Source organism: Porites lutea, chromosome 2 (genome assembly GCF_958299795.1).
Source record: "Porites lutea chromosome 2, jaPorLute2.1, whole genome shotgun sequence".
Classification (NCBI taxonomy): Eukaryota; Metazoa; Cnidaria; class Anthozoa; order Scleractinia; family Poritidae; genus Porites; species Porites lutea.
The window spans coordinates 17,231,486-17,258,969 of NC_133202.1; the positions used below are offsets into that span (position 1 = coordinate 17,231,486).

The window sequence follows — 27,484 nt, forward strand, 5'->3', positions numbered from 1 at the left end:
ATTCTTATACACACTACGTATATGATCTCTAAAGTTTCGGTTTTCATCTAGGTTTACACCTAGGATCTTGATGGATTGTGACTGTTCGACTTTTTCACCACATATATCCCGTTCAACGTTCCTTTCTCCTTTTGGATTTCCCAAAACCATAGCTTGATATTTATCGTAATGGACTTTTGAAAGAGTATCTTGATACCATTTAGTCATCCTCTCTCCATTGTCCACCAGTATCTTCTCCACGCTTTGTAAATCTTTGTTTGGTATTCATGGACTCCCTCTTGTGTCTTGAGGAATTGGTGTTAATTAAATGTATAAGTAAACTTTCACTTCCTGATCATTCCTCGACCACGTCCAGCCATCTTTAGTGAGTGTTGATAAACTGGGTTCTTAACACCTGCAATCAAACATTTTAAAACATTGATAATATATGTATAAACTCTGGGTCACTCATAATGAAAATTGTTGTAAGATTCTTCCAAAACTAATGCCCCAGTGAAGTGACATCAAAGTTAAACACAGGAATGTGGTCCTAGTCTTCATTCCTCAGTCTAACAACTTTACGTTTTACACTAAAACAAGAACGCTCTTAGTAGCGTTGAGTCTCGCTTGCTTGGAGATAAGTTTTGTTGTCAAAGGCGCCGGTGCTGTTATACTACTTTTTCGTTTGGAATACAAAACGAGTGTTATGTCATAATGTAAATACTCAAAAGTAAAAATTGCAAGGAGTGACAGGCCGCACAACTTAGCCTCAAACCGGTGTGAGACCTTTGAAAACCTTCTACATATTGATATTGATCCATTGAGGAGTACTCTTTCAGGGATTTTACACTCAAAAAATTGAACGATGAGTTTTATCGGTATCAGGGGCCCCTGACTCTGTCAGTATAAATATACATAGCTTCTTTGTACCGGACAAAAGTACGGCTCGGTACAGTATATGTTCAGCACAGGAAAACTGTGTAAGTTTAACAGAACCTTATACAACACACAGTTAATTCAGTTTGCGCGTATTCCTGCTGAATTTGTTGTCCGTTTTATAAGATATCAATACCGCTTGAAAGTAATTACATTTTCCATAGCTGCTTATTATCTACTTTAAATATCTCCGTACAGTCTCAGAGTACAATGTTTAGAGTTGTACACAGCATGCATTTTAGATAGATAGATAGATAGATAGATAGATAGATAGATAGATAGATAGATAGATAGATAGATAGATAGATAAGAACTTAGATAGATAGATAGATAGACAGATAGACAGACAGACAGACAGACAGACAGACAGATAGGTAGGTAGGTAGGTAGATAGATAGATAGATAGATAAGAACTTTACTTTAGCACGACAAAAAGATCAACATTGCTGGTGGGGTCGTACTGAAAGCAAATGTACAGTTAAAAATTAAAAACTGTTAAAGTTTTTTCTTTTATTACAGTATCACTGGGATAAAGCGTTTAATTTTCCCGGAAAATTTCACTTTCTCGTCAAAACAATCACTGACTCAGACAGACTCGGATTAGTTTACTTGAATTTAGTGTTCAGTACAGCGAACGGGGTTATGTTCTGTGAAATGTATCTACAGTCTGCGGCCCACATCACCACTGGTCCACCATTTATTTATTCATTGTATTTTCAAGTTCTTTTTAACCGATCCTCGATCCCTAATTCCTCGATCCTCATTTTTCAGTAAACCTTGAAGTTTTGCTGATTAAGATTATTCTTTTTTTGTTCGACCACTGAAGTGATCAGTTGTTCCAAGATAATCAACACTTTCAAGCAATAGATTTCTTCGACCAACCCGTTCCGGAAAAGCTCGATATGGGATTTCTATTCTATGGACATGAAGTGCTGCAAGCAGAGTGCGCGGATAGTCAGGTTCAAAGCTACCCGTATAAACACATCTGTGACACATACGTAACGTTAGGGTGGATTTCCACTGACGCGTTTTTGGCTCCGCACGTTAACGCACGTAAATTTTAATCACGTAAATAAAACAGAGCTAAGATATAAAGTGTTGAGATTAAACGTCAAGTTGAGCGAGTTTCTACTTTTACGCTTACATAATTGTACGTGCGAACTTTCATACATTGCCTCTATTTTTTTTGCGAACGCAAATTTTACGCACGTACGCACGTAAAAAGTACGTGGATACTTAATTTATCAAGTATTTATAAAGTGCAACACGACTTCACATCTTAACAACTGCGAAAATCTATCAATTAAATACATAAAACAAAGTGAATCTATTTAACCGTAGATTTCCGAAAGTAATTGCGACAATATTCTGAGAAACGTAACGCCTTAAGGTGACTCGACCCAGTTTTTTTTGGGGGGTACCATCCTACTTTGAAGCTCTCTGGTATCCCCACCTTTACTTTTATCGTAAGTCTAACACATAGAATGGATAACATATAGATCAATCTACAATATAACATAAAATTTTTGGCGATCGGAGTAAATGTCACGTGGTTATAATGCCACGCCCCTTTGAGGTCTGAGTCGAAAATCTGCTGTTGCCGGCATTTTTTCGTGAAAATCTCTCGGCTACACATAGTGCGCATTAGTGCCTTGCGCTGAACAGAGTTTCACCAAAATCGCAAAGACCCAATTCGAGAAATTCAGCGGTTTCCAAATTTAGGTCATAATTTATGCGAAAATGATAAGCAAACTTTACACGGATTATATCTAATAAACTATGTGATTCATCTCTGTATTTTGGGCATCCTTATAACAGATGGGTCCTTGCAAGTCAGCAAAACAATTTAGGGCCTTGTAAATGCGCGCGATTTCGAGCAAAGCAAACATTTAGAAATTATAGTTTTCGCTATTTGTTGACGTATGTCAGCGTTTAAGAGTCAATCTCACGAAAAAAGCATTTTCTTAAAAATTCGTAGTTTTTTTTCCTTCAAATTTTTTCAGGGCCACAATTGATTAACTAACAACCCGGACTCTGAATTTCATGGTCATTGAAAAACTGTGACATTATCTTCTATAAGCCCAAACTTGAGTAAACATTGAAGATTTTTAGCGTTTTGGCTTAGTTTGTGCTTTGGGAGTTGTCTATTGTTTCTAGTCTGTCATTATACAGCATTCTTGTCCAGCACGCGTGCAATGACCGCGCTTGGCTGACTTCCGAATATGATAATTTTGGTACAGTGAGACAGGCCATCCCGTGATACATAGAGGTTTAACTCACAATTTTTCATCAATTCTCGTGCTTCTTGTGCCTTTGAAAAAAAATCAAGAAGTGCTACACACTAAATCTACTTACTATTAAAAAAAATATCATTTTTTCATAGGTTTAATGCGAGCCACGGGAATCCCTTCTATTTTCTTATACTAAATTATCATATCTCGATGAGCATTCGGAAGTCAGCCAAGCGTGGTCATTGCACGCGTGCTGGACAAGAATGCTGTATAATGACAGACTAGAAACAATAGACAACTCCCAAAGCACAAACTCAGCCAAAACGCTAAAAATCTTCAATGTTTACTCAAGTTTGGGCTTATAGAAGGTAATGTCACAGTTTTTCAATGACCATGAAATTCAGAGTCCGGGTAGTTAGTTAATCAATTGTGGCCCTGAAAAAATTTGAAGGAAAAAAAACTACGAATTTTTAAGAAAATGCTTTTTTTCGTGAGATTGACTCTTAAACGCTGACAAACGTCAACAAATAGCGAAAACTATAATTTCTATATGTTTGCTTTGCTCGAAATCGCGCGCATTTACAAGCCCCTAAAGCGTTTTGCTGACTTGCAAGGACCCATCTGTTATAAGGATGCCCAAAATACAGAGATGAATCACATAGTTTATTAGATATAATCCGTGTAAAGTTTGCTTATCATTTTCGCATAAATTATGACCTAAATTTGGAAACCGCTGAATTTCTCGAATTGGGTCTTTGCGATTTTGGTGAAACTCTGTTCAGCGCAAGGCACTAATGCGCACTATGTGTAGCCGAGAGATTATCACGAAAAAATGCTGGCAACAGCAGATTTTCGACTCAGACCTTAAAGGAGCGTGGCATTATAACCACGTGACATTTACTCCGATCGCCAAAAATTTTATGTTATATTGTAGATTGATCTATATGTTATCCATTCTATGTGTTATACTTACCACAAAAGTAAAGGAGGGGATACCAGAGAGCTTCAAAGTAGGATGGTACCCCCTAAAAAAAACTGGGTCGAGTCACCTTAAAACACCACAAAATAGGATTTCCCCGCTACAAAATTTTCTCATCCTACTTGGGGATATTTCCTTTTTAATCAGTGCCTGCATGTCGTGCATAATTACACGAAAATCAAGGGCCTCCATTCGAGGAAAATTACGTCATTGCCAACTTACATGCGTCATTTCAGTCGTCGCCGAAAATATACCGCATGCTCATCACGAGACTCATTTGCATCCAGTGAAAGTCGCCACGATCCTTATCCCCAGTTTCCACGGTCTTCGCAAGGAACGCGTGGCCTACAAACTAGGTCCCACCGACAAAAAAGAAACGACTGCATTTTTAGAGTCTCGCTCTGCTTACAAGTTCTCATTATGCCAAATCATGAATTTTACCATCACATTGTCCCTTGTGAAATTGAATGACAAAAAAAATTAAGGTAGAACGAGGGGCAAAATTGTACTCCATGCGCACTTTAAAACAGACCCCAAACAGAGCAAACCAAGAGTCCACATAACAGGGGATTCATAAGGAAACGTGACTAATAGAAGTATTATTTCAATACAGTAAAAACCCGCGTATAAGAACCTAGTGATTTAAGAACCTACAGGCTGAAATTTTGCATTTTAATACCCAAATATATAAGAACCTATTCAGCCTGACAAAGAAACATAGGTTCTTATATAAAAAAACACTCCAGATTTGATGTTCAAATTCTGGATTTTAATTGTGACAATTTTTGAAGTGTAATGCTTTTTAGTCTTACCAATAAAATATTATTCCTTCCATAAAACTTTGCTGTAGTTACAAATACAGTCATAAAAACTGTACAGTACATTTAAAAATCAAAACAGTTTTTTAAATACAGAATATAAAAAAAAAACAGGACTTTTCTCTTGGATCTTGATTCTGTAAGTGCCCAGATGTGATTTTAGTGCATGTGACAAAATATCAATAAAGTAAAGAATGCACATGTCGTCCATGAAGTTTTTCTTTGTTTATCTGACATGCGTAAAATTCCAAACCCTATTTAAATACTTTCAGGTTTCTCTAAGATTTTTCAGTTCAACTGTAACACTGATACATGTAACCAGAATAAACAATTTATGGTTCTGCTTCTGTCTTTAAATCCTTTAGTGGTTCTGATCCTGATGATTGAAATTTTGAGGTCGCATGTGGTTTCTCTCTTCTTTATCCTTGAGACCAGCTTTTCCAGGTACCGCAAGTTCCCCGACAATTTGTAATCCACTGGAAATTCCAGACCTTTGCTTCCTCCTTTATTATATCGAACACCGATACACTCAGCCTCCACTTCCCCAAAATCACGAATATATCGGGCAAACACCTTTGATAGTTCTATTGGAACATGTCCAACAACTTTGCCTTCCTCATTGTTGACAGCAACGGCGTGTTTGCCGTGCACATTGTCGAGTTCTCTTTCGCACATCAACACTTTGACAACGGTCGAATCTTTGAAACATGCATGACAAACTCGAACACTAGCCTCAATAAAGACTTCGTAGTCATCTGCCATTGCTCCAGCTTGCTTATGGTTGGTTTTTGAGAAATAAATATCGATTTAGCACGTGAAAGCTTAGATTTTACCAGACGAAATAGCCGGGCGAAATAGCAAACACGCTGTGATAATTTCTGCAAGGCGTTCTTTGTGTCACTTGGAAGGCCGCTGGCACGCAGTGATGGCTGGCTCTTCGCACCTTGATTTTTCGCTGATCGCTGCACATTTTAGCCTTCCACGCAAATGTTCTTAGGGGTTCGTCACGCGTTCCTACCCCACGAACGTGGGAGGGGAATGATTGCGTGACGAACCCGTAAGAACGTCTGCGTGGGAGGCTCATGCACATTTCTGTTCCAAGCGGGTTTGTGTACTTCTAGAAAAATGAATCGAACTTTATTCGACTGTGGTTTCCACAAAAAAGTTGAACTGAGAAGTGGAGACCTATACAACATCACAGAAATACTGCATAAGGCTAAGCACCTGAGGTTCAAGCATCCTGAATGCAGCGCAGACGACAGTGTTCAAGAAGGCTCTGATCAAAGCATAAGCTTGCAAATCAGTAATGATGTTCAAGAAATTGAGGGAAGAATCACCCGAGATGACAGTTCGCGCACTACTAAAGGCGAAAGCCGACGTGGAAGTTCTAACCGCAAATCCTACACGATAGAGTTTAAAAAGCAAACTCTTGATCTTCTAGATTCAATGAGCAACGCCGAAAATAAATGGAAGAAAGTCGCTGAGGAAAAACAAATCAGCAAGTGTCTCGTTATCAAGTGGAATAAGGCCAGGGACAAAATCCTTGCGGAAGTAGCACGCAACAAACGCAAAGCCAATGCAGGAGGGGTGAGAGAGGTCAGGCTCAGGAGAAAGATGGTTGCGAAAAGGCCAGAAACAGCGAAAGATACCCGCTTGCAGTAAAATTAGTTCTCACAGAATTCAAGCTCAGGCGAGCGAAAGCGAGCAAAATCTCCAAGCTGTGGATTTAATCAAAGATGAAGAAGAAAATCGAAAGTTGCTACGGAAAGGAAGAGGCGAATAAATTCAAAGCCAGCGACAACTGGTTTCAGCGATTCAAGCGAAGAAATAATATCTCTTTGAGACGAAGAACCAACAAAAAAACGGCATTCTGCAGATGATGCCAGAGAGACCATTCAGGAATTTCATAGGAATTTAAGGAGAGCCGTCCAATCAAAAAGAAGGAGGAGCAATGCTGTTCCAGACCAAAAGTACGGACAATGGATGCCAAAACAAAGGTACAATGTTGATCAAGTCCAGTCAGTCCTTCTACCTTTTGTTGTTGAGCAGGACAGGACTTATGATTTTTGGACTTGTTTCGACAACAAGGCTTGACATTTTTGTAAATGCTTTACAATTATAGCATATTAGTTCTATTGCAGTTCCCTGAATGCTATTACTATAAAATAACTTTTGCAAATAAGAACCTACCAAGAACCTAATCAGCCTGTTATTGGAAAAAAACACTCCAAAATATAAGAACCTGTTCAGCCTGAACTCCAAAATTCTAGGTTCTTATACGCGGGTTTTTACTGTAACTGAAATTTTTTAAAAAGTGAAAAAAGTAATATTTTGGGTCAGGCAAAATTGTTTTAGTGAACTAAACAAAAAATTAATTCCCTGACAATTTCCTGACCTGAAGTAACCACATTATTAAAAAGTCAAAACCTTATAAAAAGCAAAATGGAATCTGTTTGCTAAAATGGTTTTACCTTTTCTTGTCACTGTTGTCCACTCATCAGAGACAGCCTCGCCATTGGTTGCCTGAAAATTAACAGACAATGTAAAAATTTGATTAACAAATAGCCTTCTAAAAAGATCTTTTCTTGCCAGGCAGGTAAGGAGCTTTTATCCTCATGATGATATGGCCGAATAGAGCATATTCTGCTCCAAACCTTTTATCTGAACAATCCCAAAGCATGAATTGTCACCTTGGTGCATCTGCCTTGCCACTTGACTACCACCAAATGACTAAAAAGCATCATTTTGAGGGGGAAACTAATAGTGCCGACGCAAAATGTTAGCTGTTTTCTCAGGCTAATTTAAAAATTAGCCATCAACAAACATGGGCCTGATACATGGCTTGAATACCCACCCTTCCCCGCTGGAAGTCCTTCCACTAGGAAATTTGAGAGATCTTCCCATGACTTTGGAGTAAAAGTTGTTTACAGCATAATTTTTTATAGATTACAATTCAGAAAAATGATCATTACCTCAGGCAAGCTGAAGGCAGTTTCATCACCTCCATTCTGAGAAGGCTGTTGGGAGACTGGTGGACCAGCAGATGACATGGAAGAAGAGCTAGGAGGTTTAACTACTGGCTGCCCCAGCCCCCTCCCCCTGGGTTGCGGCTGCCCTGCTTGGGTCAGAAGATGTAACTCATGTGTTTCTCTTAGTCTCTGATGATCTGTAGCAGATCTTGCAGCCATTGGTTTGTTGGGTGTTGGGTCAACTGTTAAAAAATTATGACTTTAATATACACCTAATGACAAAATTAATGCCATAGAACAGGAAAAAAGAAAATTAAAAAGCTCCATGTAAATAGGAGTAAATAACTTGCTTACTACATTCAAGGATCTGGTCTGAAAAAAGGGTGGCCTTCAAAACAATATTTATGGTGGCAAATTTAACTTTTCTCGACTCAACTAATGTGAAATAGAGACATTATTAGCTATTGTTACTACAACAAACCTTTGAAAGTGACAGGATTTCATGCATGAATTTCTCCAAATCAGAAGCACTTCCTAACTAAAAAAAAATTAAACACAGGTACAAAACCCCAACTCCTTACAAGACTTCTTAAAACTTGTAACATCATCCTTATCTGTAGGTAAAGTTCTGATTTCATTTAATTATTGGTCTTTCATAATAACACGTAAAGTATTGATCACACTAACCCACAGGGATGTTGAGACCAAGCAAAGCGACCTTTGCAGCATCATGCCTGGCTTCCTTCTTAGTAGCACAGTACTTCATGTTAGTGAAAATCTGACCTTTCACAAACACCTGTGAACCATATCCACCCAGCACACCAGGTACTTCACTGTATTTGGGAACATTAATTCGACTTTTTTGGCAATATTGGTTTAAGATTGTAAGAAAGTCCACGAAGCCGCCTGGAATTGTGAAAACATAACAAGTAATCACAATTGACAGTCTTAATAGAATGTTATTGTTATATTAATTTGATTTCAAGTAATTTGGGGTTAACTTTAGGATGATTTTCAATTCCCTGTCTCCTAGCCCTAGGAGACAAACAAAATTGAGAATCAACCTAGATTCAAAATTTTTTACCTGAAACATACATATGAGGCAACTTGAAGGGAAAATCTACCAGTTTATCAACAGTGACTTTGCGCTTTTTTAATACACCCATTTATCTTCTACCGTAATATTATTTTTAAAAGTGGTTCAACATGTTCAGACCTATTATCTGGGTTTGTACCCTTTAATAAGTTTAAAAAAATTCCCTTACTTTGGAACACAGTCAACTACTGCTACTGCAGACAACTTGCAACATCAAGTTAGTGTCCATAGTAAGATGGCATAATACTGAATAGTTCAAATTGAACACTTACTACCTTGATATTCATGTTCGCTACTCAGTTGCTTAAACTTACTGGCATCTTTTCTCTTATCGTACATACTGCACTTCAATTTAAATGTTACTGTAGGAGGCAAACCAGTTGGCTACTTTACAAGCGTTCCCAAAGATTTGAACTCAAGACTACTGACAAAAAAAAGAGCTACTGGTAAGGGTGGGACTTGAACTCAGAGCCCCTGGATTATAGCCCAGTGCCCTAAAGGCTCAGGCATGCTTCCTCCTTATTTTTCCTTTGTTTATAAGTCAGTAAAGGAGGTAGATAATGAGTTTGAAATAAGGAAAATACAATTCAAAACCTGCTGTTCTACCTGATGTCTTGTTTGTAAGGACAGCATACTGAGTAGCAATGGCCTGTATTCTTTCCTCATCTGTCATCTGAGGTTCTTGAGTATTTCTAAAAAACCCAAAAATATAAAGTCTCAGATAAAATAGCCTGCATAGCAAGCATTTCCATGTGGTTTTGCAGCAAAGAATGAGGAACGACAGTCAAAGACTGCGCAAATATCTTTGTTTTAAATTTCACACTCTTTTGTTTGAAACATTTTATCACACATTATCATACCCCATGACAATGGAAAATAAAATTTAAATAAAGGATAAAATATAACCAAAACAGAAATATATCCATAATGGGACAGTAATAATAATAATAAAATAATTATATTTATCAAAATATTTCTCCGTTTCTGATTGGCTAGTCAACCAAATTTGGAAGAATCTTGCGATATGTGAACTGATGACATCAATTATGCAGCCAAATTGCCAGACTATTGAACTGTTAACCGAGAAGACCTAGGGACGAGGTTGAGTTGTTTTGGTAGTGAATACAAAATGGCAGAACATTTCCATCATTTCACGAACTATTGGCTAAAAACATAGCAAGAACAGTAAGAAAACAACTTGACTATGGTGGCCGAGCATTCCGCAAAAAATTTGGCCAGATTTGTGCTGTGATTTCAAAAACAAAAAATAGCCTGCGTAGCAGGTGTTTGGAAGTATAAAATTGGCGCAAGAAAGAACCAGCGCATGAGATAGACATACGAGAAGGGAGAGGGAGCGCCTGCCTAGTGGCCCAGGAAAATCGTTTCAACTCACTTTCTGGGAGTGCGGACATTCCCAATTGGTCGAGAGTTCTACTGAGGTAAAAAATGATCATGCTGGGCGAGAAAACTGTCAATCAAAGAAAACACAAGATTGTTTGCGAACATGTAGTACATGGAAAAGGCAGTTAAATACCTCTTATTAGCTGAGTTTTCAGTCCGTACTGTAAATTACAGACCAAGTTTTTTTTCCATCGATTTATGGCCCAAGCGCGAAGTGCGCACGCCATAAATCGATGGAAAAAACGAGGATCCGTAATTTACAGTACGGACCAAAAAAAAAAGCTAATAAACTGTTTATTATATGGCTCCTTCCTGTTTGGGGGACCGGAAACAAGTGCAGGACGCACAATTTGACAGTCATTTGACAGGCGTCAAAAAAGAAAGTTTTTATTGGCGCACGAAAACGATAGCACACAACAAAGGGTTTCCAAGAAAGTAAAAATTATTCGGTCAAAACTAAGAGCACTGTAAGTTTTAGCTCTTTAACGTAACGCTGGAGTATTTTGGAAACCGGACAATGTGTCTGTCTAGAAGTCGTTTCCATCTTTCTTCCTTTTGTCCTTGTAAAAAAAAACACTGCAAAAGGCAAAGAAGTTTTTCAAGGTAAGTTTGTTTTCATTGTCAAAGGATTCACTCGTTAATTGTTCTTGGGAAAACCTCTCTTTCTGCCAGTTCATTCTCATCTTCAATTATGATCTGCGTTAAAATTTTCAAACACTGACTAAAATTCTCTTTCTCGGTAAGGTTAAAATTCAGTTTCTACATCAGCTTCGTTCTCATTATAACAAAGCTAGGTTAAAATTTTGGAAAGGCAAAGTCAACATCCCAGTCCTCGGGGTTTACAGACATATTTTAAAATTTATTTGGTCAAAACTAAGAGCACTGTAAGTATTCACTCGTTAGTGTGACACTGGAGTCTTTTGAAAACTGGTCATTGTGTCTGGCTCGAACTCGCTTCTATCTTTCTTTCGTTGGTCTTTGAAAAAACACTGCAAATGGCAAAGAAGCTTGTCAAGATGACCGGTTGCAGGTATGTTTGTTATCATATTTGTCGAAGGAATTACTCATTTCTTTTAGGCAAAACGTCTCGAATCTCTGCCAGTCGATTTTCGTCTTCTTAACTGTGTACTGCGATAAAATTTTCAAACACTGACTAGAATCCTCTTCGATAAGATTACGGGTTAGTTTCTTCATCCCCTTCGTTCACAAATAAACACAGTTTAAAATGTTGAAGGCCAAAGTCAACATCCAAGTCCTCACGGTTGACAGCCTTCTTATAATTTTATTTAAACCTTTTTTCTGAGGTAAAGAGATTTAAAGCTCCAAAATGAGTATTTTCTTTAAAACTTTTGGTGCGCATAGCAAGTTACGGACCGCAAATTGACCAATCGCTTGGCGAAAACAGACTCAGCCATATAATAAGGTCTTTTATTATATAAACTGCAGTGTTTTACAAGATTTCTACCACCGAGAAATGTGGTATCTGAACACACGTAAAAATACGATATTTTTACATGTGAAATTATTGATATTTGATAGTTTGAGAACATTTTAACCATTTATCTTGTCTTTATATTTTGAACAAGATACCGGACATTTTTAATATTTGTATTTATTTTTTACTGTACTTTGTAGAGCTCCGAGTTTATACTGGAGTATTTTAAACAATGAATTACATTTGTCGGGTTCTCGACTATATGGCATGGTTTTGGTTTATGGAATAGCTGATTCTTGTTTATATAATAAACAGAATAATACATGGACGCTTGGAGATATGGAATTTATCTTCTTGTGTTCACATTCAATATCTATGTGAACACTCGAAGATAAATTCCATATCTCCGCGCGACCACGTATTATTCTCTATTTATTACACCACTTACTGGTACAGTCGACTCCTGATAACTCGATCCAACATGGTTCGAGTTATTGAGGGTAAAATTATATAGAAATGATCTGAGGGGTAACAAAAACTTCTTTGAGTTAGCGGGAGGTTTGAGTTATCGAGGGTTTAAGTTACCAAGGGTAAGGTTACAGTAAATGTATGATGGAAATCCAGGGGAAATCAATTTTGGTTCGAGTTAGCGAGGGTTCGAGTTATCGGGAGTCAACTGTATAATGGAAGTTCAGATCTTAAAGGTCACTTCAATGGGACTATGTGACTGTAATCTAAAAGAAAAGTTTGAGTGTTTAAACGGTATTCACAAAGGAACTATTTGACATCAAATATGCATTAGCAGAAGCAGCGACAGACAAAAGATTATTTTGTCCAATCATTGAAATGAAGATTAGAGGAAATATTCTTTGTTTAAAAAGAAATTGGCAGCTGGTTGTCCATGGAACGTATACCATCAAAACCTAGACAGGATTGACAAAATGAAACACTTACCAGGGGTATGAATTTGAAAAACCTTTCGCTATTGTTATTATTTGTTCGGAGGCGACCTGAGGTGCCATTTTTATATCTCATTACTGCATCCTATAAAGACCAGGGGCACCGAACGATAATATAGTTATAAACGACTTAAACAAAGCATTGTTAAACGTATTTTAGTATTTAAACGGTAGATATAGGTATATATTTATCCCCCCAAAATTTTTCATCTGCTCGGATTTCCTAGCTGAAAGTCTAGTGATTCGAAAATTAGAGGGATCAAAACTTACCTTTTTGAAAATTTCAGTCAGAAATAAGGCTTCCGAAAATTCTGGGTGACCTTTTTAAGGTAAAAATCTGTTAAAAATGGCCAATTATACATGATTTTTTAGATGTTCGAAAATCCTAGGAGAGGCAGGCAAGCAAGAAATTTTACATCAAATGTTCCGAAAATTCTAGATCTCAAATCGTCTTTGGAACAGATATTTTCCAAAAATTGACGTTGAGTGTCCCTGAAAGACTTCTTGGTACAGTTTGTGTTCTGAAGTTTAGGTCCGTTTAGTAAGACATGTCTGCTCTAAAAACGGCTGCCACTTTAAGTGGAAAAAGCAGTGGTCATTTTCCATGTACACGGTGATCTGTTGTATACAGTTGTGATTTTGTAATCTCAGAGAATAATATTTAGCTTTTTATAATAGATAGCATGCACTCTTTACAAGAATATTCACTTTTGACGTTGTTTTTTTCTTATTTATCATGCCTTTGGTTGAAACTGATTAATGCTGTGTGTTTCTCGTCGGTTTATTGTTCCATTGCTCTACTATTATCAGATAGCATAGCTGATCTTTATAACAGGTAAATGTATGGCACTTTGCCACGCTTTAATAGTTTTCTGTCAAAAATTTTGACTGATCACGCAGTGGCCGCCATGTAATTGGATAGGGGCGGGAAATAATTTTCATGGGCCTCTCAGGTAGCCTGCGTAGCTGGCGGTATTGTGTTGGTGTGATTAAAGTTTTGGCGGCGGAGCCACGATCCAATGGCGGCTCTGCCGCCAAATCTCGCTTGACTAGTACACAATACCGCCAGCTACGCAGGCTACCTCTAAGGCAGCAACTCCCTCTCTCCTCGCGTGTCTCCCTCACATGCGCCCATTCATTCTTGCACCCATTAATTGCTAGTGCCACCTATGCAGGCTACAAAAATGTTTTTTCTTGTTTAAAAATATGAAAAAAAAAACATTTTATTGTCAACAAAATGTAAATAACAATAGAAAAAAATATTTTTACAACCAAAAGGAGAATAACAAAACGTGTCAACAAAATAAAATAAATGCACTTGAAAAAAAAAAAACAAAACAAAAACAAAAAGCAAAAACCCTTAAAGACTACGACTGTAAAAGCATTTTGAACTTTCAAATTGCCGTGGAGAACGTGGCCAATAATTCGTGTACAACATCTTGAAAAGAAAATGAAAAAGAACAATTTGAATGACCCGCTGATCATTCTCAAAAAATTATTGAAATCCAGAACCGATCTCATGGCTCATCATACCTTTGACCAGCAGCCCTATCAGACCATGTTTAAAAGTCGGTCGGCGCTGGTTACTGCGCTTTCAATTCAGCGATTTAGAGGCCGGCAGTTACTACCTGTTATGGCTTATACAGGGAGGCTCTTCCTGAAAGGGGTACCTCTCTCAGGCTTCAGGTAAATAAAAAGGTAGCGATTTCACTAGTTCAAGTATACGAAAGGGTAAGGGAATATGTCATTTCAGTCTATAAAAAGGCCCAAAAGGGCTAACACAGGACGAAAAAAAAACAACTCTAAAGAAACCAAGTACTTCCACTTCGTGGGAAAAAGGGAACATATAACCCGTCTGCTGAAATCAGCTGTGGTGAAGACATTTCGGGGGCAGAGGTACATGGAAACTAACAACTGCCAAATTGCTACAAACAAATGTAACAAAATTAACACATGAAATAAAAGTTAAGACCTTGAATGAATACCGGCCTAGATTGATTCAAATTTGCAATGAACAACCAAATATATCTCAGAGAGGCCACCCACAATTCCTCCTAGCCAACTCAGCCTACTGGTGTGTGCCAGGAAATAGCCATTTCTGTCTGTTCCGTTATACTACACTGTCAGGAAAACCATTTTACAGCAGATAAACAGGATGCAAAGTTCTACACTAGGTATGTGAAAGGGGTACCATTTGTCAATGGAAAGTTATAAAAGGGGTACAAAAGAGGTAAAGGTTTGGTCCTCTGGGCAGAGCCCAGTACAAAACTTTGTTCAGTCCACCCTTCCCCCGACGGGTTCAGAGGATTAGAAGCGAGACAAGTGGTATACCTGCCTGTCTGCATTAAGTTTGGAATGAGTTGCACCCACACGAAAAAATGTTAAAAAAAAGGATCAGAAATGAAGCTGGTGATCCATGACTGTACCGCAAGAGATAATTATTCAGAGGCTCTCATCAGAGCCCAATAGCAAGCAACCCTTGGTCTCAACCAAAGGTCCTTTTGCCACAAAAGAAATATCAACCAAATACCACATAGGAAAGATAAAGTAAGTTCGCTGATATTGCCGTGCGGTTGTGGATCACTTCTTCGAAGTCCTGGGGGGGGGGGGGGGGGGGTATTCCTGGGAATTCCTGGTGGAGGTGTGCTGCCCAGTTCTCCAAATCCTGATCCTAGTTGAGACCAAAAATTGGCACTTTTCATACCTGTTTTGAGACCTGGCCTCCAAGAAATTTTGTCATCATTACTTAGATTAGAAAAGTAACAAAAAAAGATTTCTTAAAATCCATTTCATAGTCGCACATTTCTCTTTCTTTCTTACTCATTTGGAATTGAAACGACAAATACATTTATACACTTTAGTAGATCCCTGGAAAACCATGCCCATTTCACATCAAAATGGCGCAGAAACCCTACCCTTTAGGGCAGTACATACCTACATGGCTTATATAAGGGAGTACCCCTGCCCGCAGGTCTGAAATACTAGCTTCATTTCTGTTCCTTTTATTTCACATCTTTTCATGCGCCAGTGCAGCTTTTTCCAAACTTGTTGCCAATGGGGAGACAACGTATTCTTGAGAATTGTGCCTCTACAGTAGAACCTTAATAACTCAAACTTTGATAACTCGGACTCCCTTTTAACTCAAACTAAATTTCATTTCCCTTGACCAAAATTTCACTTAAATTTACCCCGATAACTCGAACTCCCTGCTAACTCAAACTGGTTTTAGTTTCCCTGGAGCTCTACTGTACTTGCTTTGCTTTTTATCCTCTGAATGGTCCTGGTGGAAAATCATAAAACAACAAACTGATCCTTACGACAAGGCGATGAAGAAGTAAACAAAAGAATAAAAAAAATTGCTGAATCAAAAGTGCAGTAACCAGCACCAACTCGACCAACTCGTAAACTGCTGACCATGGCCGTGGCCTTATAGGACAGCCGGTCAAAGATATGATGGGCTATGAGAATGCTTGGCAGGCTTCGAACATTTCATTTTCAAAATGGAAACAAAATGTTTGACGACAGCCTGCCATTTTCGCAGCCCACTATATCTGTGATCAAAGTAAAAGATGATTAGCGGCTGGTCGTTCCCACAGGTTTTTTTCATTTTCCATTTCAATATTTTTTTTCAATATTTTTCTATTATTTTGTTGTTTTCTCAAGTGCATTTATTTCATTTTATTTTCATTTTCTTGGTATGGTTTTTTAATTATTATTATTGTTATTTTGGTTGTAAAAATATTTATTTCTTTTGTTATTTATCTTTTGTTAACAATAAAAGAAAAACATTTTCTTTTCTTTCTTTTTTTTTTAAGTTGCAGCACAAATCTGGCCAAATTCTTTGTGAGAATGCTCGGTCACCATATTCAACGGATGACATCTGCTATTGGGAGAATATTTGCAGAACTGAACAACTCTTTATCTCCTAAACTTGCAAATAAACATGATGCTCTATTCATAGATGAACTTAACATCGATGGAGGTAAGCATGTTTAGCTTGTTTTTAAACTAGGAATTATTTTGAATGAATAAAAACCAATATTATTGAAAATGAGGCTTTTGCATCATTTGAAGAATTATGGAGATCTCGGAGGGTGATAACACCCTCTGAGATCTCCTTAATTAATTCTTCAGATGATATTCAGCCTCATTCAATAATAATTTTAAAAAAAGCTAATTATTATTACGATTGTATTATTATTTATTGTGGCTAATAACTGAGCCTGTTTGCAATGAAACAGAGAACATTACTAGTAGCAAGACACACTTACTCTTCAGCTTCCCTTTTCTCTTGCCGTTTTTGAGAACGTTTTAGGTTCTTCTTCTGTGTTGCTGTCAAACTAAATTGAAAAAGCCCTTTGTGGTTAAAATCATCTCAAAAAAGCTATTGAATGTTGCTAGAAAGTATTGATGACTAGTAATACAGCTTCATGAAATGAACAATACCTTTACGTGCCAATCAATTCAAAACTTCAAAATCCCCAATTACCTTAGACCATCACTTGTGCCCAAAAAGATGCAAAAGGCATTTTTCAGGGTAAGGAATTTGAACTGGAAGTGTCACGTTTAGAGAAATCTCTTTCCCCATATCTGAAAAATTTCACTCCCACCAAAAAGATTATTTTCAATAATAATGCTGTCCAAATGGATAACAGTTTTTCCTCTGGAAGGTAAACAATCAAGCACCACTCCCCAAACATAGTTAGCCTTGATAGTTCCACCATACTATCTGGATTTTACCATACAATGATGAAGTTTGTCAGTCATGAATTGTCTAGGACAGATTGGCAGGTCAAGTCAGGGGTGTCACCATCATGTCTGCCCTCGTACATCCCTTCCCAAATCAACCCTTCTTAACCCTGTGGGTAGTGGTTTCTCCAGGCCAGACGTAATGCTACGAAGGGAGAGAAACCACTCCGAGCAACCCTTTCATCACATGCCCTTCCACTGAACATGTGCATCCACATGACGCTTACATCAAAACGTCCAGTGAAATCACTTCCTTTTGTTTCACAGGAAGTAATAGGAACTTAAAGATCCAACTACAAGATGGCAATGAGAACATCAAAAAAGTATAGGTTTAATGAGCAAAACAACAACCTAACATGGGCATCACACTTTTTGGTACATGTCTTTGCTGTCTTTGCCTAACTACAATGTGAAAATGACTCATTCAGAGATTTATGGGGAAAGTAAACAAGCAAGGACTAAATTATATTTCTCTTACTGAATGTGGATATGGTCCCTATAATAAATTCAACTACACTAGGGTCTGCCTACATTTGACAAAGTAAGTGGGACCACACATTATTATATGACTGTTGTTACTCACCCTGAGGTATCAACTGGTCTAGAAGGAGCAGTGTGTGCTTGAAGCTGAACCTCTTGCATAGCTTGTACAATATCATATGCATCTTCTTGTTCATTAGATGGTTCAGACCTTGCTATTGAAAAGGGTTCACTAAGAGCCTCTGAAAATGCAACAGCACTTAATGTTATGATATTGCTGGTTCTATAACAGGCAAGATTATGCAATTCCCTTGTTCTGGTTGGATATCCAGGTGGCCAAGATGGGTATATCTTGCCTGCTCCGGTTTTGGTCCTGCAAAAAAAAGGTTTTCTTGACAAAGATCGTGATAAATACAGTTTTGACCACACTTGCTTGGTTAAGATGGGTAGATATTAGCCTTGTTCTCTCGCTTTTTTGTCACTTTTGTTGACCTCAACCTTATCTTGGTCCATAAAAACACAAAAATAACTGATCAATAATGCATATATATGTTTAATTTACCCCTTTGAAGAATGGTTCTTGCTCATTTGCATTATGTCAGGTGAAAGATAATAATCTTTAGGTTAGTTGAGGCTTTTTGTTGGTTTATTTTTGTTTCATTCCTGAGAATGTAAAACTTCAAATAAAAGTATCAAATACCAGACTCCCAGTCCTCAGTACTGTCAGGTTGAATTGCTGGTGTTGGCTGTGGTTGGCACATTCTCTTGGCTTCGATAACATCCCGATTGAAAACTGAGAAAGTGAAAACAATGAAGGGTATAAAAAATGTTAGGTAAAGCCATGCACTAGTACAAATGTATGTACAGTCATTAATGTCTTAAAATGATAGTTCAATCAATGGAAATTTTACAGGTGAATAATTATGGCTTTACCAGTACAGGACAATAAAAACAACGATTGTAACCAGATAATAGACCATGGGGACAAAACAAAATGTCCTTACAAAATATTTCAACCCTATATTAAGTGTTGTTTCAAAAAAAATTCTCCCAGTAGGCAATAAAAGAACACAACTTCCACAAAATAAAGCATTCCCAGGAACAGGCCCTTAAGTTTGCAGCTACTATCTAGACATACTTGGGAGCGATGGATGCTCCAGGACAAGACAAACAAAATTTCTCCCAATGTGTCCCTTCCTCTTCTGCATGGTGGTTTTGTACCATGTGAATGACTCTAGATGCAAAGGGCCTATTACACAGCATTCTTCCAACAATTCTCTGGCCCGAAATAACGGCCGGCCAACGGACAATGTCCGGACTGAATCTGATCGATGAGTTGACCGGTCATCCTTTCACCGGTCATGTTGACTGGTCACATTCAATTGTATTGAAATGAAACAAATTAAAATTTCCATGCTGTTCAGTTGTTTCAGTTGTTATCAGTATGTAGCAAGTCACTAGGGACCTTTAGCATCAGGTTTTTTGTGGGAAACGGCAAACCGCAAACCGCAAAATGTCACGTGACCACGGCCTTGCGGTCACGTTTGCAGTTTGCAGTTCACGTTTGAACCGCAGGAAGGGCTTCCAGCGGTAAGTGATTTACGACAAGGTTTTTTGCCACAAAAAATTGTACAGCCTCACGTTTAAAGGTATGAACTAGCTTTTTGTATCCGTTTGTGATGTGTTTGTTGGATTTTTGATCTCGAATCAATGAATTATTGCTATGTTTTGGGCGATTAGAGTGATGCACTTCGACTTGATGAAAACAACATAGCGGCCCTAAACAATGAACGCGTAGTTCAAATCAATTTTATATTCCTTTCTGCCATACTAACAAAGGAAAGTATTCTGTTCCAATCCATTTTTTTTATCTTGTTTCTGAATTCATAACTTAACTCAGTCTCTGTTTAGTTCCTATTTTTAACGTATCACTCCGCGAATATCATTTTATTTTGCTTATCTCTTTTAGACTGGGGAGCCGAGGCTTCATAAAGCCTTCTGGTTTCTTCTGGGCTCCCTTACAACCTTACAATTCCTTTATGTATTCTTGTATTGTATTGTATTTTCGCTCAATAAAAATGAACTGAACTGAACTGAACTGAACGCCTTGCTAAAGTTTAAAATCTCGGCAACGCGAAACTGCAAACGCGTAACTGCGGTTTGCGGTCTGCGGTTTGTGGTTTACCTCATGCTAAAGGTCTCTACTGTGTATTGCAGAACTTTGATCTGAAATCCTGGGAGAAATGCAACTATACCCATTGTTTACAATTCATGTATTGAAACAGACATCAGGGTTAACACACTTTCGGTCACAAAATTAAAAATATTTTCACTTTCACTAGTCAGGCAACAACACCAGTTTTGGTTCGTCGGCCCTTGTTTGAAATGAGTTATTTATCTTATAAATTTGACCAGCCAGAAACAATATGTGACCGAGCTAAAATGAATTTGGCCAGTCATCATGTCCAGAGCCTCTCCAGCAATTATTTCAAGCCCGATTCTATGCATATTTTTTTGCATGCTTTAAACGTACCTTCTTCAAGGTCCTGTCTGATAGTATCCTAAAAAACACACAGATAAAAGGTATTCCAAGAGAGTTCAGTTGGAAATAAGAGGTAGATACAGTCAAACCTCCCGTAAGCGACCCAAAATGCAAACACTTGGTGGTCGCTTACGGGAGGTGGTCACTTACGAGAGTCGGAATGCAAGGGAGAAATTTTTTAGGCAACCTAGAATGAAGTGGTATATTTATTCTAAAAAAATAATGAAAGTTTGATTTCCCCTGCCAATTACTGGTAATTTTTTTGACAAAATCATTAGCTATTCTATGTGACAGTTCATTTACAGAAGTGCACTTGTACATGACTACTTGTACAGAATCTCCCTAAAACGTCTTACGAACAAAAAATTAACTTCTTAAAGTCCTTAAACTGAGACCTGGAAATCTGAGTCTTTTTCTTAAGGGTAATGGCAGAAACTCATAAGGGGTTGAAACATGTAACTCTCAGATGTTTGCTTCGTCTGATGCTTGTGATTATTCATTTTCGAAAGTACCATATTTGGAACGAGAAGAAGAGATAACTGACCAATCAAACTTCGTAAACAATGTGACGTAGTTTTAATTCAGGTTCCCACGCCCGCTTAAAAAGATGGCCGACAAACGGGGGAAAAACTCCCGAAAGCCGAGAAAGCTTTCAAAGGTTGAAACCAGGAATCTTACCAAAACACTGAGCCGGATATTATTGCCTCACTACCCAGGCCAAACATAACATTATGAAACCCATTGAAGTCCTCGCAACTTTGTGAAGTTGTCACTTCAAAAAAACGATCCCTCGTTGACCCACTGCACGGTAAACTTATACTGCAAATAGGCTTTTAAAATTCTTATATTAAAAATCTAGAATAAACAGTAACAAATATTTTCGAATAAAATTCATTAGCTACGTATCAAAAAGTGTCCAAAACCTGACCCTGACATCTTCGCAAAAAGTAATGCGTGTAATAAATGTGAGAAGCATTTAAGCTTAAATTCAGCTTGGATGTTGAAGTCACAATCGTGTTTTGAGCTAATTTTATGAATGAACAAACCCAAAACAATAGACAGAGAAGCCGTTTCTCGAAAATTTGTATTCAAAATCTAAAAAGTTAATCCTTTAAAGCAATTGCCTTTGAAGAGAAAAATTTATAAAACGTCTATGAAACATTTAAAAATACATAAATTCCCTTTCAAAAACATAATTGTCTTGGCCATAGAGTGCAAAATGTACCTGAAAATTCGACAAAATACTTCAATGCCTTGGTTGCATTTAAAAACAGACCATGCGGGATACGTGGGAACTATCATAATACCCCAAAAAAACCTACTAAAATCAAGCTACCAAAAAAAAACAGTTGCCAAAATTTTCCTTCCCAAAAAAAAATTGCGAAATCTAACATTTCAAACCAAAAAAACCCTTCGATCATTCCTGTCACTTGAAATCTAGAGTACTCCAGCCCCCCCCCCCCCCCCCCCAACTCCCCCTGCCTGGGCACAAAGTATGCAGCACTTTGGTATGTGTCCCAACATGGTAACTACAGCTTTTATCTGAAAGATACCTCAGTTCAACAAATGTGCAGCCAGATACATGCTAACTTCAAGTGAGGGTTTTCACTATTAAAACTTATAACTTCATTTTACCAAACCCAACCCTGACAAAATTAAAAGCAGCCAGGCTAATTCTTTTTTTTTCTAATATTTTGGTGTCAAGTGCTGAAGGGAGTTCTTAAATCAAACTACTATATAGTCTTATTCACAGGAAAAAATAACGGATTCCCATTTTTGGAAATTTTAGGGTACTTAAAGAATACCGATAAAAATCCCAAATTTGGCAAAGTGAGACAAGTCCCAACCAGGGAATTCCCAACCAAGTTCCCTGATTGGGACTTGTCTCACTCTTCTAAATTTGGGATTTTTGTGGGTATTCTTTAAATACCCTAAAATATCCAAAAATGGGAATCTGTTGTTTTTTTCCTGTGATTTCTTTACATAGTACCTTGTATTCACATATGGTCAGATGATAGTCATACTCCTCAACTGGCACCTCGTGCCGGAAATGAAACAGACAATTTTTTCACGCTCCACTAGCATATTGCTGAAGAACAAAAATAATAATTGTAGAGCAATATGTTAGCATTGATACAATCTTTAGGGAGCACATCAGCCAAGGCAAGAGAATCAATGAAGGGGGAAGTGAACTGAAAGGAATTTTTGTCCATTCTTCTCATTGCGTTACAGCCTAATGTTAGATCCACTGGTGCTTTTGTGGTCTTTAATAACAGTTGCGTGCAAGAAATCAAGCCAACTACACAGGTTACAACAGAAACAACTATCAAACAAGTCCCCTAAATCCCAGTTAGAAGAGGTAGATATCGGGGCCCAGTTTCTGAAAGGCCGATTAGCACTAATCCAGGAAAAAGATTTTGTTCCCTTTTTTGTATTTACCCTCCTATGCATTGCTTCTAGAGAAACATTTTGTATAATAATTACTGTGTCTCAGACTAAAAGCTCAGCAGTATTTTGTAAGTTTGAGTTACATGCTCTTAGCAGGAATTTCATTTAATCCTGGGTTTAGCTTAACCATCTTTCTAGGAAATGGGCCCAGGGGGACAGTTGTTGAGAAGTACTTGACCCAGAGGGGACGACATGTATGCTATGTTAAATTTCTCCATCCCAGGAGAAAATTCTCAACTTTTTTTCACCCATTTTACAATCCCCGTGGTTAGCTCGGAGTCCCGTCCCTGGGGGAAGAAGATGACAAGTGCATTACTACTGGCATTGTGTGGAAATCTTTCAAGTCTTACAATTTTGCTGTGAGACTTACGGTTTTAAGGGCAATCCTGCGGTCTCAAAATGAGGCACAAAAATCTCATGGTAAACAGATTCATAAGCCTATGAAATACAGCTTTCCTTGAATATTCTCTATTTTGTCTCGTAAAACTGACTTTCTGGTACCACTTCTGTAGAAATCCACAGTTCTAAGGTGTATTATCATATTTGATTAACACCAGTAAATTCAAGTCTTATATGGAGGCTTCTAAGCTCTACTTTGCATTTTCTAACAAAGATGTTGATGTCGGCCTTGAGGCTCTTCAACCTGATTTGCAACATGTAGCCTCATAGTGCTGTGATAACCATCTGTTGATAAACCTGGATAAAACAAAGTTCTGTGTTTTTGGCACTACACAAACATTAAGAAAAATGCCAGTGCCCTCTCTTGTTTTCCTAGGTTAAGACCTTGCCCCCCAGTAGTTGCAGTTAAAGACCTAGGTGTGGTAATCGATAAGCACCATTTGTTTAACAACCATACAAGTGCACTAGTCTCAGACCTTTTTGGAAAACTCTGCGTGATCTGTAGAATTCACCACCTGTTGAATTTCCCCTCCTTAATGGGTAACATGAATGTGATTGTTTTCAGCAAATTAGTCTATTGTTCTTCAGTTTAGAGGGAAATAAAGTCAAAGCTCTCTCGAAAGTGCCCATCTCAGAAAAAGTGGTCAAACTAGAGCTGGTCACTTCCGAGAATTAGGTCTCATAAGCAACCGCATGCTGAAGCAATAGAGGGTGGTCGCTTACAAGAGCTTCAGAACCTCATTAGCAATTCATAAAGGGTATGTTAGGGTCTGTAAGTAATTGTTGCCACGCAGGCCAAGTGGTCACTATAGAAATGACCTTCATACAATACTGCACTGTACAAGATCTTAATCAACGAACCATTAGCGCAATGTACAGTTTCATTAAGGTGTTGACTTATATGAAAAAGACTCTTAGTGGTCACTTATGAAAGCTTAAAAACAAAGAAAAATTCCAGTTGGGTAATCCCAAAAGGAGTCCGACTTTTCGTTGAGGGGTTGAGGGTACTACATATTTCATGTTTTCTATTTTTTAAAACTTTTCTTGCATTTTTTAAGCGCCAGACATGTAAAAGTTTAAGCGCCAGAAACACAGAAGTTCACTTTTTATTAGTGCTGACCCAAAGTGTTGATAGAGGCATTGTAACAACTGTTTGCTTCCAAAAGAAAAGAGTCTAATCTTTGGTCAAGGTATTCAAAAAAATACACTGAAAATAATAAACACACTACTGAAAGACAAGAGAAGAGACCTTTATCTCATTTCTTCACAGCCTAGGCTTGATTTCCTGCTCTCTCAGGAGGAGCGTGGGGTCATTTCTCGAACAGTGGCTGGTAATTGAGTGTTTCCGCAGCCCTGACTAGCTTGTCATGTAATGCATGTTTCAATCACTGGTTGAAACATTTGTGGGGTAGTCACTGCACTTGTGGGGTCATAGGGGTGGTTACTGAATTTTTCCCGAAAGATTTTACCTTCAATGATTTTTCTTTTTTTGAGGGGGGATCTCAGTCCCTCCCCCAACCTATAATGGTCCCCACTAATCCAATATTTCCAGGGTTTATTGTGCTTTAGTGTCTTTAACAGGACTTGTTATTAGCTAGTACAATTAGTATACTCTAAACACCAAAAATAAATCCCTGAAATCTTTTTAACACATATAAAAATTGATAATATATGTGTTAAAAAAGTTTCGGGATTTTCAAGGGATTTATTTTTGGTGTTTAGAGTATACTTATTGTACTAGCCAATAACAAGTCCTGCTACCCCAAAACGGCAGACATGACTTCCAAGATCAAAGAGTTAATTCATGGCCCAATCATTTCCAGGTTACTGTTATTTTAACAAAATTTGCCTTGTTTTTTGTTAAAACAATAGGCCATTTGCACTAAGAGATCATGTGACATCGTGGTTATGAAAATGAAAGTTATAGGATTTTGCCTTCGAAAGACGATTAGTGGGTCATGTCTTAAACAAAATAACAGTGATTTGGTTTTTCAAACCCGCACCATTTTCTTAAAATGAGTAAGTTCGTAGCTGGTCACGTGACCAAAATGTGATTTTTAAAATTAGGTATTACATCTTTCAGAACACAAATTTTGCAGTTAAAGTTCAAGGGAAATGTTGAAAAGATGATGTGGTAATGTTTACAGCACATCTGAGCGTAACTATCAAACGTTTAACAAGATATAAGCAAAAAGTAGTTTTGGCTGCCATGTTGGAGGGCACAAGTACGCCCTCCAACATGGCGGCCAATACAAATCATACTGCTTTGTTGAAAAATCAAAGTGCCAAAAAATATCAACCTTAAATGCGTTCCCTCTCAAATTTCGGGAGTAAGATAATTTTTATGTTCTCTGTCAATTTTTGGCATCAGCAAGATTCCAACGAATCGTTTAAAGGAAGCATTGGTCACATGACCTCTTAGTGCAACTGGCCTATTGCATCACTGCAACACCCTGTCTGGTAAAATGCATTGCCTCGTAATGTCCTAGTGTCATCATAAACTGTGTTTAGCTTTTTTATTTATCGTGATTCATCAGAAAAAGCAAATAATACATGATTTCGTGCTTTCTGCATAACACTAACATCATGACACGTGGAAAAGCTCAACCAAAGTTGACGTAAATTTGCCACTCATTTTCTCATTAATTGTGCAAGTTTCGTTCATAAGATTTCCTGAGACAGTTTTTTGGAATCGAAAGTCTGTGACTAGTTATTTTCTCTTTTAGTTTGCCATGATTAGAAGCTGGGGGAGGGAGTGGCAATGCCCTTAAAAAATTCACACAAGGCCATCGGTTGGAAGAATAAGAAAAAATTCTTGCAAAAAAAATTACTAAATAGCCCCCTCCTCCCCAACAAACACATACATACACCTGTTTTCTCACAGCGTTTTTCAAGCAACCTGATTGAAAGATGCATTGCATGACCAGCTAGTCCCCTAGTCAGGGCTTTGGATATGATAAAATGAGTTAAAGGCCATTTGTCTGTCATAAGGGCATTTATTTTTAGTGTATTTTTGTTAAATAACTTGACCAAAAGTTGGACTCCTTCCCTGGGTCAGCGCTATTTAAAACTGAACTATTGCATGTCTGATGCTCCTTGCTCACTTCCCACTTAAGTATATTTTCTTAAATACCAACGGAAGGTTAGACTAGTTTCTCTTATATAGCTTACAAGTGCACTTTTATTACAATGCATCTGTCAACACTCTGTGTCAGCGGTAATCAAAACTGAACTTTTTTGTATCTGGCACTCTTCGTGAAAATTTCTTTTAAAAAAATGAACCCTTGAAATGGTACCCTCAACCCTCAACCCTCAACCCTCAACCAAAAGTCGGACTCTCCCAAAAGTGGTCATGGTGGCTTGCAGGAGCAATCATTTACCCAAGCTTTTCATTACAAAGTTTAAGTCACAGTTCAAACGGGTTTTCACAGAGGTGGTCGTATAAACTAGAACTGATTGCTTACGTGAGTGGTCGCAAGGAGAGCTTCGACTGTATGAGAGAAAATCAAACATCAAACATTTACAAAAGAGAAGGTTCCAAAAAGGAATTGTTTCTGATATTCGTTGGCAATGGACAGGAATTTCATGAGCCTGGCCTCTTGTTGAATTATCTAACGCTAGTAGGGAGTTAATGCATCCCGTGAGGAGAGAATGAGTTTGATCAATATCGGTAACGAGCGTTTATAAGTGAAATAAATTAAAAGAGAGCCATTGAATGAAACTGAAACTTAAGCACCGAATTGGACATAACAGTTTTTTTGGTGTGTTTTAAGCGTTTCTAAAAGAAATATATAACTTTTAAAGCAGATGCAGCCGAAAGAAGGCCTTCGTGTTGTTAGAGACTTCTGTTAGAGGTTTAATATTGAAACGACCCTTCCAAATCATTCCATCCTGAGGGCGGCCATGCTTTCGTCACCTACCTTTCGGCACTTTGGCAAATGGTAAGGAAATTTTTTTGCTGAAATACGATGAGCATCGTTATAGGGGCAGATTACCATCTCATTAGGATCATTATTGCCATACATATTTTTCCAGCGTGATATATAACCTGCCAGCCAATACT

General features: G+C 37.9%; 1 pseudogene; it reads right to left on the reverse strand.

Annotated features, from left to right (window-relative positions):
* Positions 1-27,484, reverse strand: LOC140927912 (uncharacterized; annotated as a pseudogene).